The sequence below is a fragment of the Ciconia boyciana genome, chromosome 4 (assembly GCF_034638445.1).
Source record: "Ciconia boyciana chromosome 4, ASM3463844v1, whole genome shotgun sequence".
NCBI lineage: Eukaryota > Metazoa > Chordata > Aves > Ciconiiformes > Ciconiidae > Ciconia > Ciconia boyciana.
Window position 1 is genome coordinate 66,849,482 of NC_132937.1, and position 24,467 is coordinate 66,873,948.

The 24,467-nt window shown below is 39.5% G+C and overlaps 1 long non-coding RNA gene across 1 annotated transcript in view; it reads left to right on the top strand.

The window, feature by feature from the left end:
* The first annotated feature begins 270 nt into the window (after positions 1-270).
* Positions 271-24,467, top strand: part of LOC140650989 (uncharacterized) — a 55,812-nt gene continuing 31,615 nt past the window's right edge. Inside the window, exon 1 of the long non-coding RNA XR_012042222.1 lies at positions 271-366. This is a non-coding gene — a long non-coding RNA (uncharacterized lncRNA). The remainder of the gene's footprint in view (positions 367-24,467) is intronic.

Consider the following 24,467-nt stretch of genomic DNA (forward strand, 5'->3'; position numbering starts at 1 on the left):
ACTACAGCTGTGAAGCAGTAACTTAAAAATGTGCTAACTTTGGACTGGGTTAGCTAGGGACAGTCTTTTATGATTATACAAATCTTTTATGGTGATACAAATGCTTTTAAACAACATCGTGCAAAAGGAACAATGTAAACTAGTAATATCCCTTTATCAGAGGGTGTGAGTAGAAGTGGCAATCCTTGCTTAAAAAAACAGTGATGTTGTGTAATTTGGAACTGAGCTAGATCATCGCCTTATGAGGGCAGAGTATCAGATTTCCTTGTACGCTTACCTTATGTACACAGATCAGCCAGGGAACAGGAGGTGCATCTGGTTCCTTGCCACCTTAACTGTCCTGGGTAGTCCAATTGGAAAATTCAGGTAAGATATTTGAACTGTTTGTTTTGTAGTACTGACTCCATAGGAAATAGTCTTCAGGTTTTCTTAAAAACTTGTGTCTCAAATTGTCTTAAAAACTTGTGTCTTTGAATTTAACATCAGTCCTGATGTAAATATTTCAGAATTTAAGTTGAATTAGGTTGAATTGGTATCCCTTGACATCGTAGCATAATCTTGAGCCAAGCTAGGTTTGAATTTAGTACTGCAGATATTTTTTTCATTCCGTAGAATAATGCTAGGGGTAGAAATATCAACAGAAGCTTGTAGAGTGCCCACCTAAGGTATGTCTGGGACAGAACAACAAGGTGTCCTGTTCTTACAGAACTGGACAGCATGCTTCCCCAGGCTTGATTCCATAATTACTTTTTTTCTGTACACAAAACAAAATACATGTGTCTGCTTCGCACAGAACTTTGATTGACAGCAACCTGGTCATAACAGGAACCTGCAAGTACTGCAAAATGCATGGAGCAAGAAACTTTGTAGAAACATGAAACAACCTTGTTGCCCCCTCTAAATCCCTCAGCAGATCATCCTCTGCACCATGCCAGCATAGAGCATTTTTGCTAGTTAGGCAGCAGCTGCTGCACTGTGACCGATTCTGTTATGCAGACCAGTCTGTCTGTCTCCCACACTCTGTTAATTATGTTCAGCTGTTGTCACATTGGTCCCTTAGATTGCTAGCTGTTTGGGGCAAGGATCAGCTAGTTTTTAGATAGGCCTGTTGCCTAGTTACAGTATAAGAAAAGCCAATGCACAATGAGGAACTATTGTGCGCTACTGCGGTGCAAAATCATAGCAGGAGGAAAGTGCTAAAGGATTAGCTATTTATAGGTGTTCTTGACCGGCAGGTGCACAGGTTATGCAGCTGTGTGCATCTGCACATCTGAATGAGTTTCTGTCTTGAAAATCCAGAGTCGGGACTTCAACTGAGATAAACGTTTCACCGCAGTGCCTAAAAAAGAGAGTTTCCAAAAGCTGTTGGTCTGCCTTATCTTCCCAGGTTTGAGGGCTGGCAATTAAGAAGGTCAGTGTACTCTAAGAAGGCTCTGTTTGTCATGAAGTGCAACCTCATTTTGAGTGTTAACCCACTCTTTTTCCACTGTTCTTAATCTTTCTTTTACTGAACATCTGAGAAATCCACCAAATATCATACAAATACATTGGTATAAGGAGAACTCCAAACATTTCTTAAGTCACTTAAATCCTCTTAAGTCCTCATAAAACTCAATTTTATCCTGCCAATATGCTCTCAAGTATCAGGTATGTTGGAGGCTATAGCAGAACTGGTCATCAACCTCCCCTCTGTGCCCTCAGTTGAAAATGCGTACCTAGCTGTTGCTGAACTTCTGCATATTAAAATGGCCAGTTTTGGGTAGCCTTTACTTCCTGAACTGGAAACTGGCAGTTCATTCCTCAACCCATGTATGTATTTCAGCCAAGTACTGACACCTGGGAGCCATGGCCAATTTAGCTATTCTACTGTAGTTTAATCTACTAGTGTTCATAAGTGAACACGCAGTTATGTGTGAATTACTAAAATGAAGAATGAAGTAGCTGAAAAGCTAGGAAGGGTTATGCTACTCAGCCTAATCTAAACACAATCATGATTTCAGGAGCTAATAATAAGGTTTACAAGTCTCCAAAGTGAAATGAGTAGACCCTGTAAATTCAATTGTGCAATATTTCTTCCCAGTCTTTCTTGAAGTCTCTCATGAAAACTTATGCAAGGAAAGATGTAACTGGGAAATGATTAAAATGATCTAATGACATTGCTCTCCTATTTCTCCTGTTTCTGTGGTTACTTCCTAGCTTAAAGGGAGAGAAATTTTGCTGACAAGTAATAACATGCATGTGCATTGAGAGTTGACATTCCAGTCTTACAAGCTTTCAAGCTTGTTGATTCGAACCTGATAAAACCCTGCACAGTTCACACCAGCAGTAAAGTAACTCTTTTTTGTTCAAGTTCTTCTTATGATTACCCAGCCTACCTCAACTATATTTTAAGTTTATATTACAAAAGGTTGATCTGACTGCCAGCGAAAAAAACTAGAATTATTAGATCTAAACAGAGTTACATACTCTTAGTTTCAGTCTCTCAGATTTTTATTTCATTATTTTTTTTCTTATTACCCACTCTTGCAAAACAACAATGAATTGATTTCATTACATCAGGATTAACTAAGGATTCTTCTGTAAAATTGGTGTGGTAATTTTTTGCCACTAGAGAGCAGATTTGCACTATGAAGCGTAGTGTATACTCACTGGAGATGTCAAAGGGCTGGGAAGAGCATCCTGTAAATAACTTTCAAATACAGTCACCTGGTAATATGCATGTTTCACTGCCTTCTTCTCAAATGGACTTTAGACTCTTCCCTGATGATTATCAATTGCTTCTTTCAGAAACTGTAATGGTTAAAAATTATGTGTGTTTGAGGATTTCAGTGGAACTCTACAATTCTCTTCATGTTAACCTGAAATTCAGGAAAGAATAGAACATTCATTTTTACTGTTTTAGGTTTACTACCGTGGTAAATGTTGTATGAACTGATGGAAACTGATCATCTCAAATTAGTTTATGTCTAATTCTTAAATGTTTCACTCCATTAAATCAACCTTCCTTTACTTGGACATTCCATTAAGCCGCATTTAGCAGCAATCTGAAAACACCTCTTGGCTATTGAGGTATTGCAAAATATGTATAATGCGTGTGGGGGGGCTTTCATAGTATGTTTTCAAGCTTTCTGACTATCTAAAAGAAACAAAGACCTTGCAAACCCGGAAAAGGGAAGCTCAGAAACCCTGTTTGTTGTCCAGGTACACCACAAAACTGTAATATTTGAAGTATAATCCTGAATCCATTAAAATCAGTAGTTATGCTGGTTCTTTGATAAAATAGGTGTAAGCCCAGATTTTACTGTGGGGCAAATACCCTTACACCTGTTGCATCCCTTAACTGAGGACAGTTAATAGATATCAAAAGTGGTATTAGAGTCTTCAAGGTATTTTTCTTGCTTCACTAGCACAGCATGGGGAAAAAAGTGCTGCTGAACAAGGTCACAAACTGACATGGTCAATGTAACCACCAAGTTTCATGGGCCAAGAGTGATGTATCCCTTTCATTATTCTATACATGCAGTACATATTCTTCACGGGCACTTTGTTAACGGGGTTAGGAGCACAGCTTGTAATATCCTGTGATCACGCACTGCAGGGTGCTTGAACTTCAACAGTGAAGTTTTCTTCTGTTCAAGTTTCTTCATTGTATTCTGTCAACTCAAGCACACATAATTCTGATAAAAGGCAGTATTATAGCTCTGAAGATTTGAAAAAAGATCTGTATCACAGGCAGAGAATATTTTAAATCTCTCATTATCTTGGTTAGCATTACCTTATAGATTCTAAGAAGTACACAGAGGGTCTAGAACATGTTTCAGTTGTGTAGCTGTTTGTGAGGTTTGGCTTGAATAGTAAGAGTCACAAAAATTTCAAGCTAAATTTTAGTCATCTGTGAGTTATGTGACAGATCCCCTCTGTGAGGGGATTGAGAGAAACATTAATTTCACTTAATCTTGTTAAACTTGAAAAATGGATGAACATATTCTTGTACATTCTCACCCTTATGTTTGTTCTGTGTTTTGGCTGAAGCTACCATGGGAAACCAAATGAAATTGAGATGTGTAAAACATGACTAGGAAAAAGAATTCAAATGCATGTCCTCAGAAAACTTCAACCATAAAAGCTTATGTAACAACTCAGATATTCTAACATGCTACTGCACTGCATCCATATTCCCAACAATACTCTCACTATTCTTGCCTTTGAGATATCCACTCGCTACTGGAGAACAAGATGACTGGGAACAAAAGGCGTATCTCTCTGCTGCCCAGGAAGATACAGCTTGTTGGCTGCTGTACAATAAATAGGAATTATATCAATGCTGTTTAAATATCATGGTTTACATTATATCCTAAGAGCATTTTAAGCAGGGTTGAAGGTTACTATGAGTAACAGAGCAGACTGGTGAGATCCAGTTCTGTTTAGCAGTTCAGAAAGGAGGCAAGAAAGAATCATCATGTATGGCTCAGTCTTGTCATATGAGGTGCAATGAGATGATGTCTCATTTGCTTTCTTCCTAAACCATCAAACAGTATGCCAACTTTGTCATTCCATGTGGTTTGTCTCCCTAGCTGTCCTTTGTAAAACACCATAGAGGTTTAAATAGACTATCTGATGTCACTGGCCTTATCTAGTGATTTCTCCACCTGTGACTGGAATCTGATTATTCTATAACCAGCACTGGCCTCTCACAACAGTAACCTCTGCTGACGTCAACTAGGGTTCACTGAGGGGAGAACTGGTCTCCTCAACAGCTGCTGGCAGACTTTGTGGAGCAGCTCAGGTGGTAGCTGCTCTTATTCCTGTAAGGCAACTATATAATTATAAACATTAAGGAAGGAGACAAACTTCAGCAAAATTTATGCCTGTTATGTCTAACTTAACCATATTAGGACTCTCAACTGGATGTAGATGGTATGGTTTAAGTATTATCACTTTGATTACTTGCCATGCATACAGGCCTTACTACAAGCATGGCAGAAGGGACCAGTAGTTTGCATTAATCTTGTGCCAAAGCTGATTAGGCTGGTCCTGAGTGTAGCAAACTCATCAGAAACCAACTGTTGCCCTGACATACCTTTAACAGTAGAAAGTGTGTTTGATGTAAGTTAAAATGGTTCTTTAACAAATTAACATACGTTTGTGCATGTAAGTAAAATCAGATCTGTGGTACTGAGTAGGCAGCATATTATTTGGCTTAATTATAGTTACAGTATGTGCAACCACCATTTCTTCCCTACTTTAACATTAATCACAAGAAAGTGGGACCGAGAGGAACAGCGTTCTGATTAGAGGCTTTATAATTGTAATTCTATTTATGGCCATCAACACAGTGGGAAGTTCTGATTTCTCATATTACAACAGAAAAAAAGGAAGCAAAACACAACTTCCTCCTGTCTCACACTATCGACCTGAGTTTTCCAATGTTTGCTACTTTGCAGAAGCTAATATGCTAAGCCTTATGATTTACTTATGGTGACATAATACAGCAATTTTTTTAAGGCTGGAGAAGTCAGAATACATCTTCTGTCATTTGATGGAGCAATGTCAGCCTAGATTAATTGACTATTTAGATATTCACATTTACAACTTAGACAAAGGTAGGTTGTTATGCAGCGGCATAACAGAATGACAATAAGTACTGGGATGCAGTGGTTCATGGAAAGTGAACCAGCATATGCAGTAAGTTTTGAAGCAAGCTGGAGTTCTTGCTTCTCTTCCTTCTACTTTATTTGCCACTTCTGTCTGTCCTCCTTAGTGCAGTTTTCGTCCCGAGATGAGCTTAGAGTGGAAATGCTGAGCTCAGACACCCACAGATTTTGGAAAAATAGATCTGTAACTAGTTGGAAGCTTCTGCTCATTGCAGGAAAGTGTGGTTTCTTCCTGTAGTGTCAACTCTTGCTATTCCAGAATGATCTTTGAAATTCAGGGAAAAAATAGTAGGGGCTATTTTAAACTTTTGAATGTTAATCAAGAGCTATCATCTAGTGACCTAGTTCTAGCTGAGAACAGTCTTGAAGGATTTCTGATTCTTTCTAATATCCCTGCTTTTGCTATGTGCAATAAATTTCTAGGAATGTGTCATAGCATTGACTTTGTGAGTCTGTCTTAGGACATATGGTTATACAACATGAAAGAGAATGTCATGAGCCTCCTAATAACAGCAATTAAAAATTATAACCCTGGCTTTCTTCATGGAGTAGGGGTCTTCAAGAGTATCTTCAAACAGTAACTAATATTAAGATAATGAAACCAAGACATCTTGAGGTATTTCTACTGTTAAAATGCCAACCTACAAAGATGCACTGGCAATGGCATATATTGATGTATAATCTATTGGAATATGTTAACTAGGGAAAATGTGTTGGAGTGGTTCAAATTTAATCAAAGAATGGATAAACTTTAGTTGATATGATTTATGCAGATTCTTTGGGTTGGTTGAAGGTTGTAATTTGTGTTTATTTCTTAAACCAGGGAGGACTCCAGTAGAAACTTAAGTAAGGATCCTAGCCTTTTTTGCTGGCCCTCCTCTGAAGGCCTTCAGTTGTCAAGCATAGTGAATATTGGTATGCATATTGATATAGTGCAATACTTTGTTACAGTACTGATGACTTTTTTTTTTTTTAACCTTATGGTGATGTTAGATAGAAGAAGGTCTGTCATGTATGTGATACTGCTTTTAATTGCTGTGCAGCAATTAATGCATTAGGCTGGAACTCAGGAGACTGAGGTTTGATTCTCAGCACAGCTGCATACTTGTAAGTGTCTCAGTCTCATTTCCCTCTCGGAGAAGTGCAGATAATTTCACTTCTCTGGAGAGACACATCATATGACTTTGAGGAACTCACATGCTAAAGAAGCAGCAAAGATATTTAACATCAACTACACAATTTAAATATCTGCACAGTAGAGCTGACAGAGGAAAGATCATTATGCTCTCTTTACCTTGTAGATGTTTAAGTACATTGAAATAAGATTCCTGTATTAAGTGTGAGAAGAAAAATCCCCACAGCTGATATAATTTCTGCAAACTTTCTTAGTATTCATAGCGTACAAAAAGAAAATTGTAGTTTTGTTTATCTGACATACCAGTATATTTTTACACTGTTTTTCAAAAATTAATAGCAGATTTTCTAGGCAATATTTCTAAAATATTTCCATCCCCGGACAATTTCAAATAAACTTAAATAAGTGGTGTTATCTGCCATTACCAGCAGTCATATTCCTAGCACACTTTCATTCACTTCACCATTTACTTGTTTATGTGAGCTTAAAATGATATATGTTTTTTTTGCTGAAAATAGAATCTAGGCTGTTGTTTTGTTCCGTACCTTAGACTTAAACAATTGCATAGTATCGAAGTTATTTGGTACTTTGTGTAGAGCTAATGAACTTCTCAGATGTCAGGGTCTTTTTTCTTTAAAGCTAATGGAAGAGTTATTTTTAAACCAGTAAGATATTTAAAAAGCGCTGTGAACTTCCTTTCAAACAATTCTAGTTTAATTTGTCTATATAACCTCTCTGGTCTTTTTACCAGTTGTTAAACACACATGATTTACAGTATTTGGTGTTGTATAATGGTGCTTTTGAAGAAATACGTTAGATTTTTAAAAGTGTAGTAAAAGAGTGATTGCACGAAATAAAAAGCCTTCCGCCTACTGGGGTTCACTCATAACTTTAGAAGTTGAAAGATTTTTTTCTTCTTCTTCTTCTAGACACCTCTCTTACCTTCACATGTCACAGGGCCAATTCTGCTTTGTCTTGCCTAGGTCACTTCTTCCAGAAGAGACCTGGGAGGAAGGGCAAGTCACTTCACAGATAGTTCTGGAAAAGTCACTATAAACTTGTGCTGAGGCCCCTAAATAAAGGTTAAAAAAAAAAGGTCTTAATGTCCTGTACTAATGAAGCGGTTTACACTTATGCAGTGTTAATGATTCATAATCATGATTCATCTACACAAACGTGTGAAAAAGGAGTAAAATCCTTATTCTCTTAGCATTGAGCTCACTTGAACCAGAGATCTGAAAAGTTTTAGTTTTTTGGAGAATCTATGGCTATATGCTTTAGCCCTTTATTACATTTAAAATAAGATTTAAACATAATTATCACTAAAATCCAGAGCCACCTCCATCTGAATGCTATGTAAGTGAAAAGATGACCTCACTTGGATGCTTTCACAATTAAGCACTTTAAAACTAGAACATGCATTCAAGAAACGCACCAGTCCCAATGGCTCAGGTGGTGTGTTGAAGTGAACTGGGAAGCCTGGCTTGGTATACCTGCTCCGAGATTATTTAATGTGTAGCATTGGGGGTTTATGGCAAACTGCAGGGTCAGCCCAGCTGAAAGCAGGGGTGGCTTCTACCTTGGTGGTAGTGAGGTCCACCTCCCCCCATAACTTTGTAACTGTCAAAAAAAAAATCTTGCTAGTCTTATTTACCTCCTGTGCTAAGCACAGAGAGCAAATGCATGAAGCCCAGCACAGCAACACACCCTGAAGTATACACCAAACCAGGACGTACACTGTAGCCATCAGTGGGGAAGAGGATTCTGCCAGCTCAAAAGCAGTGAAGCTGCTGTTGGTTGCTGGTGCTGCTTGCTTTTACTAGAATGGGGTGCTGGTGAAAGCTGTCATCAAGAAGTAAGAGGTTCAGGACCAGATCCATCTCTGTAGTTCCTGGTAGGTCAAAATAACCAGGACAAGCTGAATGCAGAGCATTCTTCTTCCACCTTGTCTGGTGCTGCCACTAAGCAAGGGGAAAAATTGTTTTATTGCCAAAAGAACGCACAAGAAGGATCATGACTGTTGTCTAATACTGGTTCAATAATCCAGAAGCCCTGGGTTATGGTTCCTGTTTCCAGGCTCAGGTTTTGGTTTGTTGTTGTTTTTTGTTTTGTTTTCAGAAATGTCTGGTCCAAAATCAGGTTTTGGTGTTAAATTGGGCTATGAAGGACAGAGTGAGCTTGAAGACATGCTAGAGCCTTGACATGTATCAGAGAAATTAAGAACTGATTAGAGTTTTGGTTGTCATCCTGCTTTTTATTAGCTTGTCAGCTATCACAGAAAAAGCAATACGATCATCCTTGCGTCCTCTAGCCTATTCCCTTGAGAAACTATCAAAAGTATGGTTTTAATGCATTGTCAACCTGGAGGACCTCCTCCTTTCTTGGGTACCAAATACATGTGGGTTTTTTTGGCAGCCTTCCATCCTGTGCTGGTTTTGAAAGGATACTTGTCTGAAATTGAATCTTGTCTTGCAGCAGCATTTGATTAGCCTTTGTCCCTCTGAGATTAAGATTAAAAACTGTCAGTAAGTCTGTTATCTATCTCAGTTTTCACAAACAATTGCTACACGGAGCTGACAAAATACTCCATCAGAATACTGTGACTTTTGGTAGAAATCTGTGAGAAACTCATAATTCCTACTAAGTCTGCAGGGGCACTAACTAGTAAAACAATCATAACCATCTCACTCTTGAACATCTTGTGTTCAGCTTGTACTGATGAGTCAAGCTCTTTTCCTACACAGAATGAAGTCAGGATTATTAGCTAAACCGCACATGTCCTTTCCCACCAGGCAATGCATAATCTTGTAAGTACTGTTTAACACACAATCCACAGCCTAAAATACTGCAAAGAACAACGCTGTCTGTCTATCCCTTATGTATCCTAGCCAAACCACATGAAATGCTGTGTTAAATGCTACATTAAGTTATTCCCAAATTGTGTCACTATTATGTTATAGGCCTGTCTCAGCAAAGATGACTCAGCATTTTTAATGGTGAAATAATTCCCTAAATTGTAACTTAGCTATAGAAAGTGACATAGATTGTCCAGAAATTACAGTGGGAGGCAGGAGGAAAGAGCAGTGATGCAACTACTCATCTTCCCCAGGTTTCTCCCTGTTTTATGTTTGTTTGGTTTTGCCAGTCTCCCAGGATGTTTCTGTTAAGCAAAACACTAGGTTTTTTAGTTGCCAGGGTGCAAACCTGAGTCCAGTGACTTCAGGCTTCATCTTCTCAAAAACTCTGAGGCCAACAGCCAGCTGCTGCTATTGGAGACAAGTCTGCGAACCCAGAAGGTTTCTGTCAGTCACAAAGGAGCCATTCCAGATAAACCATATTTTAATAGATAGGAATTGGGCCTGCTTACTGTTTCTTTTTACTGTAGTATTTGTGGGAAGTGGAAGCAGAAAGTGAGAGAATTCTTGTCCAAGAAGAAAAGTTCCCTTAGTTGCCTGGTACAAATATATAAAGGACGTAAATAACAGGACCCATTTTTTGCCTCAGTTACAGCACTTTAATGATGCTGACTGATGCAGGAGAAGGACAGAATTCATCCCAGAATATATTAATGACTTTCTTCTAAAAAGAGGTTTTACTTAAGGACGTTATTGGGTCAGATGAAAATGCTTGATCCTTAAATTTATGTATTGCTTCCTTTCCCTGCGAAAAGATCTCGACACACACATGTTCACATAGACTTTCTAGGCATTTGGCTGTCTCAAGAAGTTGTAGCAAAACAGTAAGATTGTGTCTTCTTTTTAAAAAATAGTATGTTAAACTATCTCATAAATTCAATGCAGAACGTAATGCATGGAAGTTTTATGGCTTGTGTTTATGCAGGCTGTCAAATTACGTATCTACAAAGATCTTTTCTGAATCTGAATCAATCATCATTACCAAGTTAGCTAATTCTCTGTTTAAGGGCAATGCAAAACTTCTCACTAAATGTACTGATCTGGCAGCATGTTAGCTGCGTAATTTATGCAGGCCATGGTTTAAAAGTGCTGCTCCTCCAGGTCCATTGACTTAACTTGCATAGAACTGGAGCTATTGCTGGAACATGGTATAAGAAACTGCAGGTGCTCAGCTTCAGTGCTTAGTTTTTATGTACATTCTGAGCATGCACTGAGTTTATATGTAGGGTCACATTATAATTTTGCATACAAATGACAAATACGATGTTTTCAATGTGACTCCAGTATTGAGGTACAAACTGTAAAATTATACAGGTGTTTTGTAAAAAAAAAATAGGCAAGAAAAACAAAAAAAGCCACACACAAAACCCCCCACCCCGTATAATTCTTTGCCATCCTACATAGCAATTAAAAAACCTCTCCTGGAAGTTGAAGGACATTATTCTATCCTTTCTTCCATCCATGCATCATTTACATGCTAGGTTTTGGTGATTTTTTTCCCATCTCTCTGTTATATATGGAATTGTTGTATTTATAATGAATTTTGATCTTTCAGATTGGTTCGCTCCTTTTTAAAATCTTAATATTCACAGGATTTTAAGGATTTAATGTTTTCGTTGTTACTTTTTCCACTTTCACCAAGAAATAGCACTTAAAGCAACATTTTGTTTTCACACTGCTCTCTGATTTCTTTTGTCTAGTTTTCACATAAGAATATAGAAAGCCTAGCTGACCATTATCTGTCAGCTGCAAATTTTAAAATAAAACCTGTAGAAATTTGATTCAAAACTATTTCTAGTTTATAAGAACCATGTGTGTCCTCTGGCTCTCCAAAATCCTAGATGCTAAACTCTTTCTAGTGGTGAACTTTGCAGAAGATGTAGTCCACTTATGTAAATGGTTTTGTTTTCCTCTTTAATAATATGCTAAGAAATAGCTTAAGAAAACTATTTCTGTAGTGATGTCTCATATTCAGTCTTTAATACCAACAAAGAAAGTGTGTGTTGTGTGCCTCTACTCCCCTGTATTTATAGTTCTTGACATTTTTAAGTATACATTTCAGGACAGAACTATAATATGCAGGAAATAATACATAAACACTGTAGAATGTCAAGTCTTTGAACCTTTCTTTATAATATGGTGTGAAAGTGCTCCAGCCATTTTGCAAGATTCATGTGGAGTTTGAATATGTTATATACTCCTCTATGTTAATAGTTTGAATAGTGAAAGGGGAGAGTCTGTCTTCCAACTACATTTTAAGGGGTTTTTTTCCTCCCAGTAAAATTGTTAATAAGCTATTTACTTTCAATAGAACGTAATATTTTCATAATGGGTCACTACTTTCACAGTAGAGTAGTATCAATTTGGGTTGTCCTACCTGAAATTTTGAAATGGTTATTTCAGAAACTAGTTGCATTTCCTGAAAATCATCTCAAGTAATCTCTAAAATTGCCAGTTAATTTAAATAATCTTAGCCAACAGGCTACATGGATTCCCAATGCCCTTCATTAGTCTTCTTAGGATGACGGTACAAAAGATGTGACTAGAGTTACCCTGCAGTTTCTCTTACGCAAAGCTTTTAATTAACTGAGGAGCTTTGCATATGCTAGAACTATAAGAATGGAATTCATTTCTTTGTTATATTGCTATGCTGCTTAAAAGCTCTGTTTAAATGAATTTTAGAACTTATTTTGGTGATCGCACAAAAATAGTGCAGTCTTAGAACTTGCAACCTTGAACCTGACTAGAAGTAAACTTTTCTTGATGTACAGTTTACTGCTCCTGACTTGGAATCATACATCATGCCTACTTTTTCTAGAAAGAGATTTTTTCCTCAAGTAAATAATTAATTAATACTAAATAAATAAGCAAACAAACCTATATTTTTAAAATGTAAATCAGAAAAATAATAATTAATATTCAGATGGGAAGAGAAAAAATGAAAAAAACCCCAAAACTAGTGTCCCAGAAGGTCCTAGTACAGGCAGAAAGTATAAAGATAAGATCTTACAGCAACTTGTGATAACTGTTTAGCTATTTAGATGCTTATCTAAACACAGTTCTACTAGACTTGCTCATCTCCAACCAATATTAGATTCCATGTCTGCAATGCATCTCTTAGAAGTTCAGATTGGATGATAGGAAAAGGTTGTGCACTGAGATGGTGGTCGTTCACTTGAACAGACTCCCCAGGGAAGTGGTCACTGCAGCAAGCCTGGCAGAGTTCAAGAAGCGTCTGGATGATGCTCTTAGTCGTATGGTTTAGTTTTAGGTAGTGCTGCGAGGAGCAGGGAGTTGGATTCTTATGGGTCCCTTCCAACTTGAGATAGTCTATGATTCTATAAGTAACATTGGTCCAAGGTAAAGATGCTGTGTTTATCAAATAACTTGAATAAAAAATAATCTTTAACTTACTTGTAAACTATGAGATCTTTTTGATGGGATATGAACTCACTGTTCAGCTATGAACTTTTTAATTTTTCTCTTCTTGCAATTTAGCGCAGCAAAATACTTAACTGCATACCTAATTCTAAGCATAAATCAATTTCTGTATCTCTTAATACCTTGCAAAATCAATGCCTGGTGAAATGAATCTTATGCCACCTTATGGCATAAAATCTGTCAATCTCCCAAGAAATAGTTGCTTCTGACCTAATCCTGTCTAGAGGTAGGCTTTATAGGGCAAAGCAAAATCCATTCTTCAACTGAGTACTGCTAGCTGAGGGGAAAACGTACAAGGTCGTAACTAGCATATTAATTTTTTCCATATTAAATCTTTTTCCTTAAGTATGTAAATTGCAGTTGACAGTGGTCAAATTTCAGATGTTTTATAAAGGATTACCAGAGAGACTTTTAAAAGCAAACATTGCAAAAATTCCTTGAATTAGAAAAGTCTTCCAACTTTTGTGATTACTAATCTTTGCTATGATTACGTACTTAGCTTTCTACCAAAAGAAAACACCACTCTTTTAAACAATAATTGGTTAAGGGAATACTTTGTATGCTCAGTGTTCTGTAGAGACAGAAACTGTAGCTTGGACATAGATCTCCTGTTACTTTAGAGAAGTTGAGAGTTTATTTTGCTTTGTATATGTGCCAGTGAGGTGGAAGTTTTACCACAGTTTCATCGTTAATTGTTTAACATATGTACACCTGAATGTGGTTACCTATTTTTCAATAGCTACTACTGAGATGCTCTGCTTCCTACTGATGTTAATTCCCAGGTCCTGAAGGGTAGGACTGACTCATAACTGCCCCAGGATCAGGGTGGTTTTGTCTTGAAGCTGCATTTTACACTAAATTTGCTGTACTTGAAGCATCGAGGCAATCCCAATCACCATACCATTCCTCTCAAAGGGCACTATGCCACAGTGAGCTTGGGAGTCCTGCAAATTTTCACCCTCAGCACTTCAGTCTTCACTATTTTGCAGCAGGTTTAAGTGGGCTGATTTTACTTAGACTTACTTAGAGTTTCCTTTTACCTCACTGTACTTTTTCTACTAGTGTCTCTTGGCTTCCCAAGAATGAATCAGGGCAATTGCTACTGTCTTCTCTAGCTCTGTAACACAGAACATGGAGAAACAGGGCAATTTTAATTGCTGCTTTCATATTCTGCTTCCTTATTCATAGCACACAGTGTTTCTTCCTACTAGTCAGATAGTTCAGGAACAGGTGTCTGTTAAAATCTGCAAATGTCTTTTCTCAATGAAAACTAGGGAATAGCACCCATTGAGGTACAATTGTGCATTCCTTACCTTCAGGTACTTCTTAATACAAGCTATATATTTTTATGCAGCCCTGTACTTGTCTCCTTCACCTTCCTTTACCTGACACTAAGCTTCTGCAAACTGGTATTGCCCAGTTTGGAAACCACTTTTAATACTTTGGATTCAAAAGGTAGATGATTTCTTTAGTGGTTTCACACTGAGCCTAGCACAGAAGGAAGCTTAAGGAATAGAAAAGGGAAAGAGTAAATGGGAAGCCCTTGAACCAAAACCACTTCAAAGTTACTAAATAGTGAAACTAGTAGGTAAGAAATGCCTCTTTCCTGAATCTATTTGTGGCAAGAGAATCCCTGGCTGGAAGCGGTTCTCCTCTGCCTGTGGCCCATACTATTCTCATTGCTGCTCAGAAGACAACTTTGTTGCTCTTAAGAAGTATCAGCGTGAAAGCCTCAAAGAGTATCTGTGCATCACTACTGATTTTCTACATACTGCTGCATGTGATGGAGAGTACCAACCTTATGCTGAACCTGATGCATGCCCTACAGGCAGGAAAATTGTGTATTTCAGATGCACGCACAAAAAAACCCCACAAAACCCAAACTCCACCCCCCTCACTTCTCTCTCAAGAAATTCCGTTTCCATCAAATACTAGGCAATCCTGATGTGTTAGCATCTGTGTTTACGCGCTGTTCTGTGTGTAAAGCACTTTTACTGGCAAGTATGATCTGGTGATTTACATTACTGTGTCTCACTTTTTAATAAATGTAATAAAGTTCCTGTCTGATGCCAGCGAATTGGACTGCCATCTATTTTTCAGATAATAAATGAGAAAAATAAAATATTAAAACATAATGCTGAATTTTTATAGTCCTGGCCAAGTGTCTGCGCGCAGAATTGTGAATCAGGAAAGAAATCCCCAGCCATCAAAAGGCTGGGCTCTTGAGTCTGATACATGAGTACTTTGTTCAAGTGGCTCCTGGTAGAAATCAGACCAAGCAAGTGGTCTGTGAACTGTCTGTCCCAAAAGATGTAATAAAGAAAAGGGGAAAAGCACTGGAAAAGAGATGCAAAAGAGAAGACCCATAGTATCCTGCCTGGAGTGGGGAGAAGAATACTACTGACTTGAAAATATTCCTGACAACTTGGTTTAAATTTGAGACTGCTTGCTAGGAAAGACCATACCACCCAAGAAAATAGACTTCCAGCATGTACAAATACATTTTCTCATGGTTCATCTGCTCCTATTTAAGTAAAGTGTATATTAATTTAACTAAAGCAAATGTACATATCCTCAATTAGTCTGCTCAAATATCAGCTGCAGCTATAGCATGGTTAAGTATCCTAGTCAAGTATCTTTGACATCTCTCCTCTGTTCCAGAGTAGGGTGTTAGTCCAACTTGTGAATCAGTAAGGGTACTGATGATTGAATGGGATTTAATTTTAAAATAGGTGTTGGATATTTTTAAACACCAAAAAACACTGCAAAATGTCTGAACAGTGGTGGAGTTGCATTCCTAACCCACAGGAACCCAAAGTTACCTTCTTTGTAACTGCTTCCGAAACATAAAGGGCTGATGAATTTAACTTTTTCGGGCAGTGAGGGGAAGGTAAAGGAGGAGAATCTTTTATAGGCATATATCCTTCACATAGGCCCAATACTATAACCTTGCCGTTCCCACGTAGACTACTTGTGGGGAGAAAAGCAGCATGTGTCTGGCCTAAGTCCTGGGCAGGTGAAGAGCAATTTGGTTTAGTCTCCTTCTGGGCTGCCACACGGCAACAGATACAGGGAACTGCTCTAGCCATCAGCATCATGAGAGAAAAACCACATAGCTTTAGGTTTCCTCATAATGAAAAATCTCTGATGTGCTTTCCTTGCCTTGTTGATTTGGTCTCGAGTGTAATGTATCTGCTTACTTCGGCTCTGAGTTGTGTTACACAGTAAGCTATGGACTGTGCTAAATGAATTCTATCATAAAGGAAAGTAAACATTGGTCCTTAAAAAAACAAAGCAGTTTTTTAACATGTGCTTGCCTTCTCAGAAGATTTCTCATGTCTTAAATTGCAGTTATTTAGAAATATGTTGTTGTCTAACATGACTGTCAGAAAAGCTGGAAAGCCAGTTCTAGAGCTAGGCTTTGACTCAGTCATTAGCTAAGCATAAAAAAGCCAAATGTACTTCATGGTAGTTATTTCAAGAAATTCATTTCTGAAACAGAAGGCATAAGACTAATAACTTGAACATCCTGAGAAGTGTAAGAAGCTGTGAGACATTACCTGTCTGGAGTGTTTTGCTGCTCCCTTTGGACAAATGAGCTTTGCTAGAAAGTTAACTTCTACTCTTACAGACTGCAATAGATGTGAAGTTTACTTGGACCTTGCTCTGCATTACTGATACTTGTCTTTGAAGCCCAGAAGGCAGGAGAAGGGTTAGTTAAGCTGTTTTTGCTTCCCTTCCTCATACAGAAGTTTTTGATCAAAGTCTCTATTTTTTTGTGTGTGAGAGATATGGTTGAATTTGTTTTCAGGTCTTTCCCATCCTAAATGGTCTTTCCCAGCTTTCTTTTCCCAGGTGCATCTTACCCTGTAGTAACATGAAGCATCCTCAATTTCCCAGCAGTTAACTGTTCTTGTTGTCTTTGCTCATCCGCAGTGACAGTTTTACTGCCAATTAGTATTATCTGTTGCTGCCTGAATTCTTGCTGTGTCGTACACTGCTTCTATGCATTTGTTAATTCCTAATGGAAGTGCTGTAAAAGCCATGAGCAGCTGGACTTAAGCAGTAACAATAGACTGCCAGGATGGAAACTGGCAGGTGACTGTACATATGGAAAGCAACTCCAGAATACATAATGGACATAAAGTTCCTATTTGAAGGAGTTTGTTTGTTTGTTTGCAATTTATTTTCTTAACTTCTATCATGAATAGTTAATGTTGGAGAAAATCCATTTGTTTCATCAAGATCATTCACTATTAATGGTTACATTTTCTCCACTCTGGTGGCTTTCAACAGAGCCCTGTCTTACCCTTTCTGTCAAATCTCCGGCAACAGAGGTCCTGAATGAGGCAGAATGTGAGTACAAGCAGCACAATGAGGCTGTGATATTTCCTGAAGATTTGACTAAGCCTTTATGGCACCTGAAGAGCTGTAGTTGTCTCTTTGGTTCAGATAAGTCACCTAGCCAGACATCCCATGAGAGAGTTAACTTCTTTCCCAGTAGGTGACCTGGGCTAAACTTTGCATATAGATAGCACTTGACTGGATAGTCAATTGACTACATCACTTGCACAGCCATTTCTATTTGTATCCAGATTTCTGAAACCATTTAACAAGTACATATCAAATGCACTTGAGTTTAAATTTTTCTTTTTTAGTAATATGAACATGCATCAACATGACATGTTTTTCATTGCCTTTAGAAAAAGTGGCAGTTGTCAGCCGAATGGGAAAAGTCAACTAGCCAAACTTTTAGAGGTAGCTTTATTCTACTAAAATGCTAGCCTATAACTAACTTAAAAAAAAAAGCTTTTCTATTTAGGAGCTACTTTCTCCAAGCACATGGTTTGTGTTAAGTTAGGGAGTTCACCCTGGCTGCCAAGTTTAATAAAAGTCAGTGTAATATTTTTTTAACCAATGGAGTTGAAAACCCCAAATTATAATGTCAGTTAGAAATCCTTATTGGAAAAAAATGTTACCTGCCACGGGGTTTAGATAAGTATGAGGGAGCTGAAAATCAATAGTATCCTTGAATTTATATCTATCATCTGAGTTGTAAATTGGGGGTGCATGTTTCAAATTACTACTGAAAATACCTAAACTTTAAACGCTTCAGCTGGCTCAGATTTTGAGCCTCAGCCAATTGTACTTTTTAAGTCTTGGTTTATTACTAGTGAACTTTCATTGCAGCTAGTAGTTGGCTGTTCACCAGTGGGCTCAGTAATGAAAGTGGGCTTGCATTTCCCTACAGAGCTCAGACTTCCTTTCTCAGCTGAGTCTTTTCTAAGCTCTGCCTGAGGAAACTCTTGTCACACTCCCACTGATAATGTCCAGCATTTGAATTTTTCAATCCAAATCTGTAGTAGTTTCAATATAGCTTACTTTCTGAAGAAAAAAAAGTAGAAAGAAACTTCTCTGCATTACTTAATAGAACTTTTTAAATTCAAAGGTTATTTTAACACCGAAATGCCCCTCTCCCTAGCATCCTGTTCAAGTCATTCAGCTTGAGAAATTCAACATTTACACAGAGAAACATTATTTTCTAGATTATTTTTATTAGGTACACTACCATTATTAGAATATTAGTAATGCATTTAACTCCATCATAATTTGGAAGAGGTGAGAAAATTAGTACAAATATGACTTGATTTCCCACCCCACGCACACAGCACCACCACAGGCATTTTGTGGTATCTTGTAATGTAAAAAAAAAAGTTTCAATTTTTGTGCTCAATTACTGGTCCCATGCCTGCTTGTTCTTACAGATTGAAGACTTGAGTCTGTATACTTAACTGTATTTTAGAAGCCAAAGAACTGGCACAGTTTTGGTAGCTTGGTTTGATTAGAAAGCTAGAGTGCAGCCAATTTAAAATTAATCTAATTTTTCATCCTTAGATGAATCACAAACAGAATCACACAGAATCGTCTAGGTTGGAAAAGACCTTTAAGAGCATCAAGTCCAACCGTAAACCTAACACTACCAAGACCACCACTACACCATGTCCCTAAGCACCTCATCCAAATGTCTTTTAAATACTTTGAGGGATGGTGACTCAACCACTTCCCTGGGCAGCCTGTTCCAATGCTTGATAACCCTTTCAGTGAAGTAAAATTTCCTAATATCCAGTCTAAACCTCCCCTGGCGCAACTTGAGGCCATTTCCTCTCATCCTATCACTTGTTACTTGGGAGAAGAGACCGACATCCACCTCTCTACAACCTCCTTTCAGGCAGTTGTAGAGAGCAATAAGGTCTCTCCTCAGCCTCCTTTTCTCCAGGCTAAACAACCCCAGTTCCCTCAGCCGCTCCTCATCAGACTTGTGCTCCAGACCCGTCACCAGCTTCGTTGCCCTTCTCTGGACACGCTCCAGCACCTCAATGTCTCTCTTGTAGTGAGGGGCCCAAAACTGAACACAGTATTCGAGGTGCGGCCTCACCAGTGCCGAGTACAGGGGCAAGATCACTTCCCTAGTCCTGCTGGCCACTCTATTCCTGATACAAGCCAGGATGCCATTGGCTTTCTTGGCCACCTGGGCACACTGCTGCCTCATATTCAGGTGGCTGTCAACCAACACCCCCAGGTCCTTTTCTGCCAGGCAGCTTTCCAGCCACTCTTCCCCAAGCCTGTAGCGTTGCATGGGGTTGTTGTGGCCCAAGTGCAGGACCTAGCACTTGGCCTTGTTGAACCTCATACAATTGGCCCCAGCCCATCGATCCAGCCTGTCCAGGTCCATCTGTAGAGCTTTCCTACCCTCAAGCAGATCAACACTCCCGCACAACTTGATGTCATCTGCAAACTTACTGAGGGTGCACTCGATCCCTTCATCCAGATCATTGATAAAGATATTAAACAGGACTGGCCCCAACACAGAGCCCTGGGGAACACCACTTGTGACCGGCCACCAACTGGAGTAAACTCCATTCACCACCACTCTTTGGGCCCAGCCATCCAGCCAGTTCTTTACCCAGCGAAGAGTACACCCGTCCAAGCCATGAGCAGCCAGTTTCTCCAGGAGAATGCTGTGGGGAACCGTGTCAAAGGCTTTACTGAAGTCTAGATAGACAACATCCACAGCCTTCCCCTCATCCACTAGGCAGGTCACCTTGTCATAGAAAGACATCAGGTTGGTCTAGCAGAACCTGCCTTTCCTAAACCCATGCTGGCTGGGCTTGATCCCTTGGTTATCCTCTACATGCCATGTGATGGCACTCAAGATGATCTGCTCCATCAGCTTTCCCAGTACCAAGGTCAGGCTGACAGGCCTGTAGTTCCCTGGGTCCTCCTTCCGACCCTTCTTGAAGATGGGCGTCACATTTGCTAATCTTCAGTCAACTGGGACCTCCCCAGTTAGCCAGGACTGCTGGTAAATGATGGAAAGGGGCTTGGTGAGCACATCTGCCAGTTCCTTCAGTACTCTTGGGTGGATCTCATCAGGCCCCATAGACTTGTGAATGTCTAAGTGGTGCAGCAGGTCACTAACCATTTCCCCCTGGATTACTGGGGCTCCATTCTGGTCCCCGTCCCTATCTTCCAACGCAGGGGGCTGGGTACCCAGAGAACAATTGGCCCTGCTATTAAAGACTGAGGCAAAGAAGGCATTAAGTACCTCAGCCTTTTCCTCATCCTTGGTCACTGTGTTCCCTCCCCCATCTACTAGGGGCTGGAGATTCTCCTTAGCTCTCCTTTTGCTGATAATGTATTTGAAGAAGTATTTTTTGTTGTCTTTTACAGCAGCAGCCAGATTGAGCTCTAGCTCAGCTTTGGCCCTTCTAATTTTCTCCCTGCACAGCCTCGCTACACCTTTGTAGTCCTCCTGAGTTGCCTGCCCCCTCTTCCAAAGGTCGTAGACTCTCCTCTTTTTCCTGAGTTCGAACCAGAGCTCTCTAGTCAGCCAGGCCGGTCTTCTTCCCTGCCGGCTCGTCTTTCGGCACCTGGGGACAGCCCGCTCTTGTGCCTTTAGGACTTCCTCCTTAAAGAATGTCCAGCCTTCCTGGACTCCTTTGCCCATTAGGACTGCCTCCCAGGGGACTCTGTCGACCAGTCTCCTAAACAGGCCAAAGTCTGCCCTCCGGAAGTCTAAGGTGGCAGTTTTGCTGACCCCCCTCGCTGCTTCTCCACGTATCAAAAACTCTATCATTTCATGATCACTCTGCCCAAGACAGCCTCCAACCATCACATCAGTCACAAGTCCTTCTCTGTTCGTGAACAAAACATCTGTTCGTGAGGCTAAACATCTGTCCAAATGGAAAGCAAAGCTTCCTTTCCACTGTCTGAGGAGAGAATAGAGTGGGACTACTACTTGTCTTACAAATTAAAAAAATCTAGCTTTAGAGGATCTAAAAACCACACCATGTAGTGTTACTTTAAATCAAGAGATCTGCCCAAAACAGTAAAATGGGATTGTTACTAAGCATCATGCTAAACTGGGATTCTAATGTATAAATCCTAGTCTATAACATTTATTCATGTATAATGTCTTCAGCTTTGCCTTTTCTATATTGGTTTCATTAAAAGTACTTTGAAATAGTTTCAGAAGGATAAATACTACATAGAAAACACCTTTTTAAAAATAATATTGAAAAGTATGGAATGACATTAGTTTGCCAGATTGCTTGGCTTGCTATCTTTTTCAGAAAGTTGACTTGTATATTTCCAATTGTACATACAACTTAGAATCATAGAACAGATGAATGAACCCCAACTCTCTCAGCCTGTCCTTGTAGGAGAGGTGCTCCAGCCCTTGGATCATTTTTGTGGCCCTCCTCTGGACCCACTCCAACAGCTCCCTGTCCTTCTTGTGCTGGGGGCTCCAGAGCTGGACACAGTACTCCAGGTGACGTCTCACCAGAGCAGAGCAGAGTAGAGGGGCAGAATCACCTCCCTCGACCTTCTGGCCACACTTCTTTTGATGCAGCCCAGGATGAAGGTTGGCCTTCTGGGCTGTGAGCACACATTGTTGGCTCATGTCCAGCTTTTCGTCCATCAGTACCCCCGAGTCCTTTCCTGCAGGGCTGCTCTCGATCACATCATCCCCCAGCCTGTATTGAAACCAGGGATTGTCCTGACCCAGGTGTAGGACCCTGCACTTGGCCTTGTTGAACCTCAAGAGGTTCACACAGGCCCACTTCTCCAGCTTGTCCAGGTCCCTCTGGATGACATCCCGTCCTTCAGGCGTGTCAACTGCACCACTCAGCTTGGTGTCATCTGCAAACTTGCTGAGGGTGCACTCGATCTCACTGTCAATGTCATTGATGAAAATATTGAACAGTACTGGTCCCAGTACAGACCCCTGAAGGACACCACTCATCACTGATCTCCATCTGGACATTGAGCCATTGACCGCTACCCTCTGGATGCGATCATCCAACCAATTCCTTATCCACTGAACAGTCCACCCATCAAATCCATATCTCTCCAATTTATAGAGAAGGAGACATAAAAGTATCTATTTATGTGCTGCTTTCATCATCATCATTGTCATCATCATTATTATTATTATTACTTACTATTGGGTTAAATCTAAAAAAATACATATAAAATTTGGGGGAGACAAAAGTCTAAGTTGTAGCTACTCTCATGGAGATAAGTTTGACCTGAGAGGTTTTTGTTTGGAGGCAACTACTCTTTTTTTATATGTCTGAAAAGATTTGGTGTGCTAGTTCAAGGCCATGTATTTTTAAGAATGAAACAAAACGATGTCTCAGATAAGTGCACTAAAATGTGTCCTTCTGTCTGAATAATTTATAAGACTAACTAAAGAAAATACAAGCCATTTATCTTCCCACCTGGTTGTACCTGAAGGGAATTTTGAGTGTGATCTTTTCTTAGAAGTGTATTTGGAGGAGGGCAGCAAGGGAAAGGAACAGTACTGAGGGGTCTGTAGATAGTGATAGTGAGGTGTCTCCCAGTAGCTTTGCCCTTAAATGCAAACACAATGCAGGAATCCTTGTGGAAGCAAAACCAGAGGAGTAACCCTTGTAACCCTTTTCTTCCACTCCTCCCAGCACTGTACCATTCAGTGCACTATTCCTTGTGCCAGCCAGAATGTCTTTCTCTCTCCCCCTCTCCCTCCCACCCTCCTTCCCTCCCTTCCTCTTACACACACACACAGATGGGCTTTACAGCATGCCCAGGCTGCTTTGGACTCAAATTGCTTTGGCTGGGGCTGTGCCTGCTAAAGTAAATAAAAAGGGGAGGCAGGGGAAGGGATGCACTTCAGGTATTCTGTTTTTATAACCAGCTGGGGTATGGCTTGACCATAGCTCAGCTGTGTAGCAGCATAGTAAGAAGAGGTGGTCTGTAAGGAAGGATGATGCCTCACTGTTTAGACTTGTTTTTAATAAGAGTTAAGGGGCTGTGAATTTTTTGAGGATATAGATTCTGGAGCTTTGTAGAGCAAAATTCTAGCTCCCTACAGAAGAGATGCTTGGTAGGCAGTATTACTTTGGGGATGGTAGGCAGTGTTACTTTGGGGATAAGTGCCATATATTGCTTAAATGTTATGGAGTTCTATTACAATTCATCTAACATGGCTGTAGACTTGCAGAGGAAAGAAAGGCAGGTAGTGTCTATTTGTTTCTTCCATGACAGTGGGTACTCTCTACATCACTACAAATGGTTTATAAGAATGTCATAGGTGCAACATTGTTCACTGCTCTTCAATTAACTAATAAGTCATGTTGTTGTTTCTTGTCCCTGGATGGATAAAACCCTTATAGCAAGACCATTTCATAGCATGAAATTGATATTATAAAATTATATTTTTTGAAATTTTCCCAAATTTTTTCCTCTAAACTTGATCATTTGTACCTTCAGCGTCACCCAGCAATACAGAAAATATGAATGTGACTGAGACAAAACTTAATTAAGCATCTCAGATATGCTCAGGTTTATTCTGCCTTATAGATCCACATGTAGGAAGAATGATTTTCTCCTTTCCACATGGCACAGTGCTTTCTAGAACATGAGGCAACAATAAAATAATGTCCTAGTCAGTAGCTTTAAATAGGAGTCCAAATGGGACTGGTTTTCTGATGTATATGAGAGCAGACACTGGGATGCAAGCACAAACCACACTCTTAAGATTGCCACACTTCATTCTAACTGCTAATGGTGTACCACAGCGTTCCTGGGCAGGAAGCAGCTCTGTGGATTACAGTCTACTAGTGGAAACGTTCCGGGACTTAATTGTTTTATATCAAACATCTTAAAAATGACAGAACGTAGACTTTAAGGGTACATGCAGGGTAGAAAAAATCTAGCTGGAGTTTTATGCCTGGTGGCAGTTAAAAGCTTAATTAAATGTTGATGTTAGTTAATGTT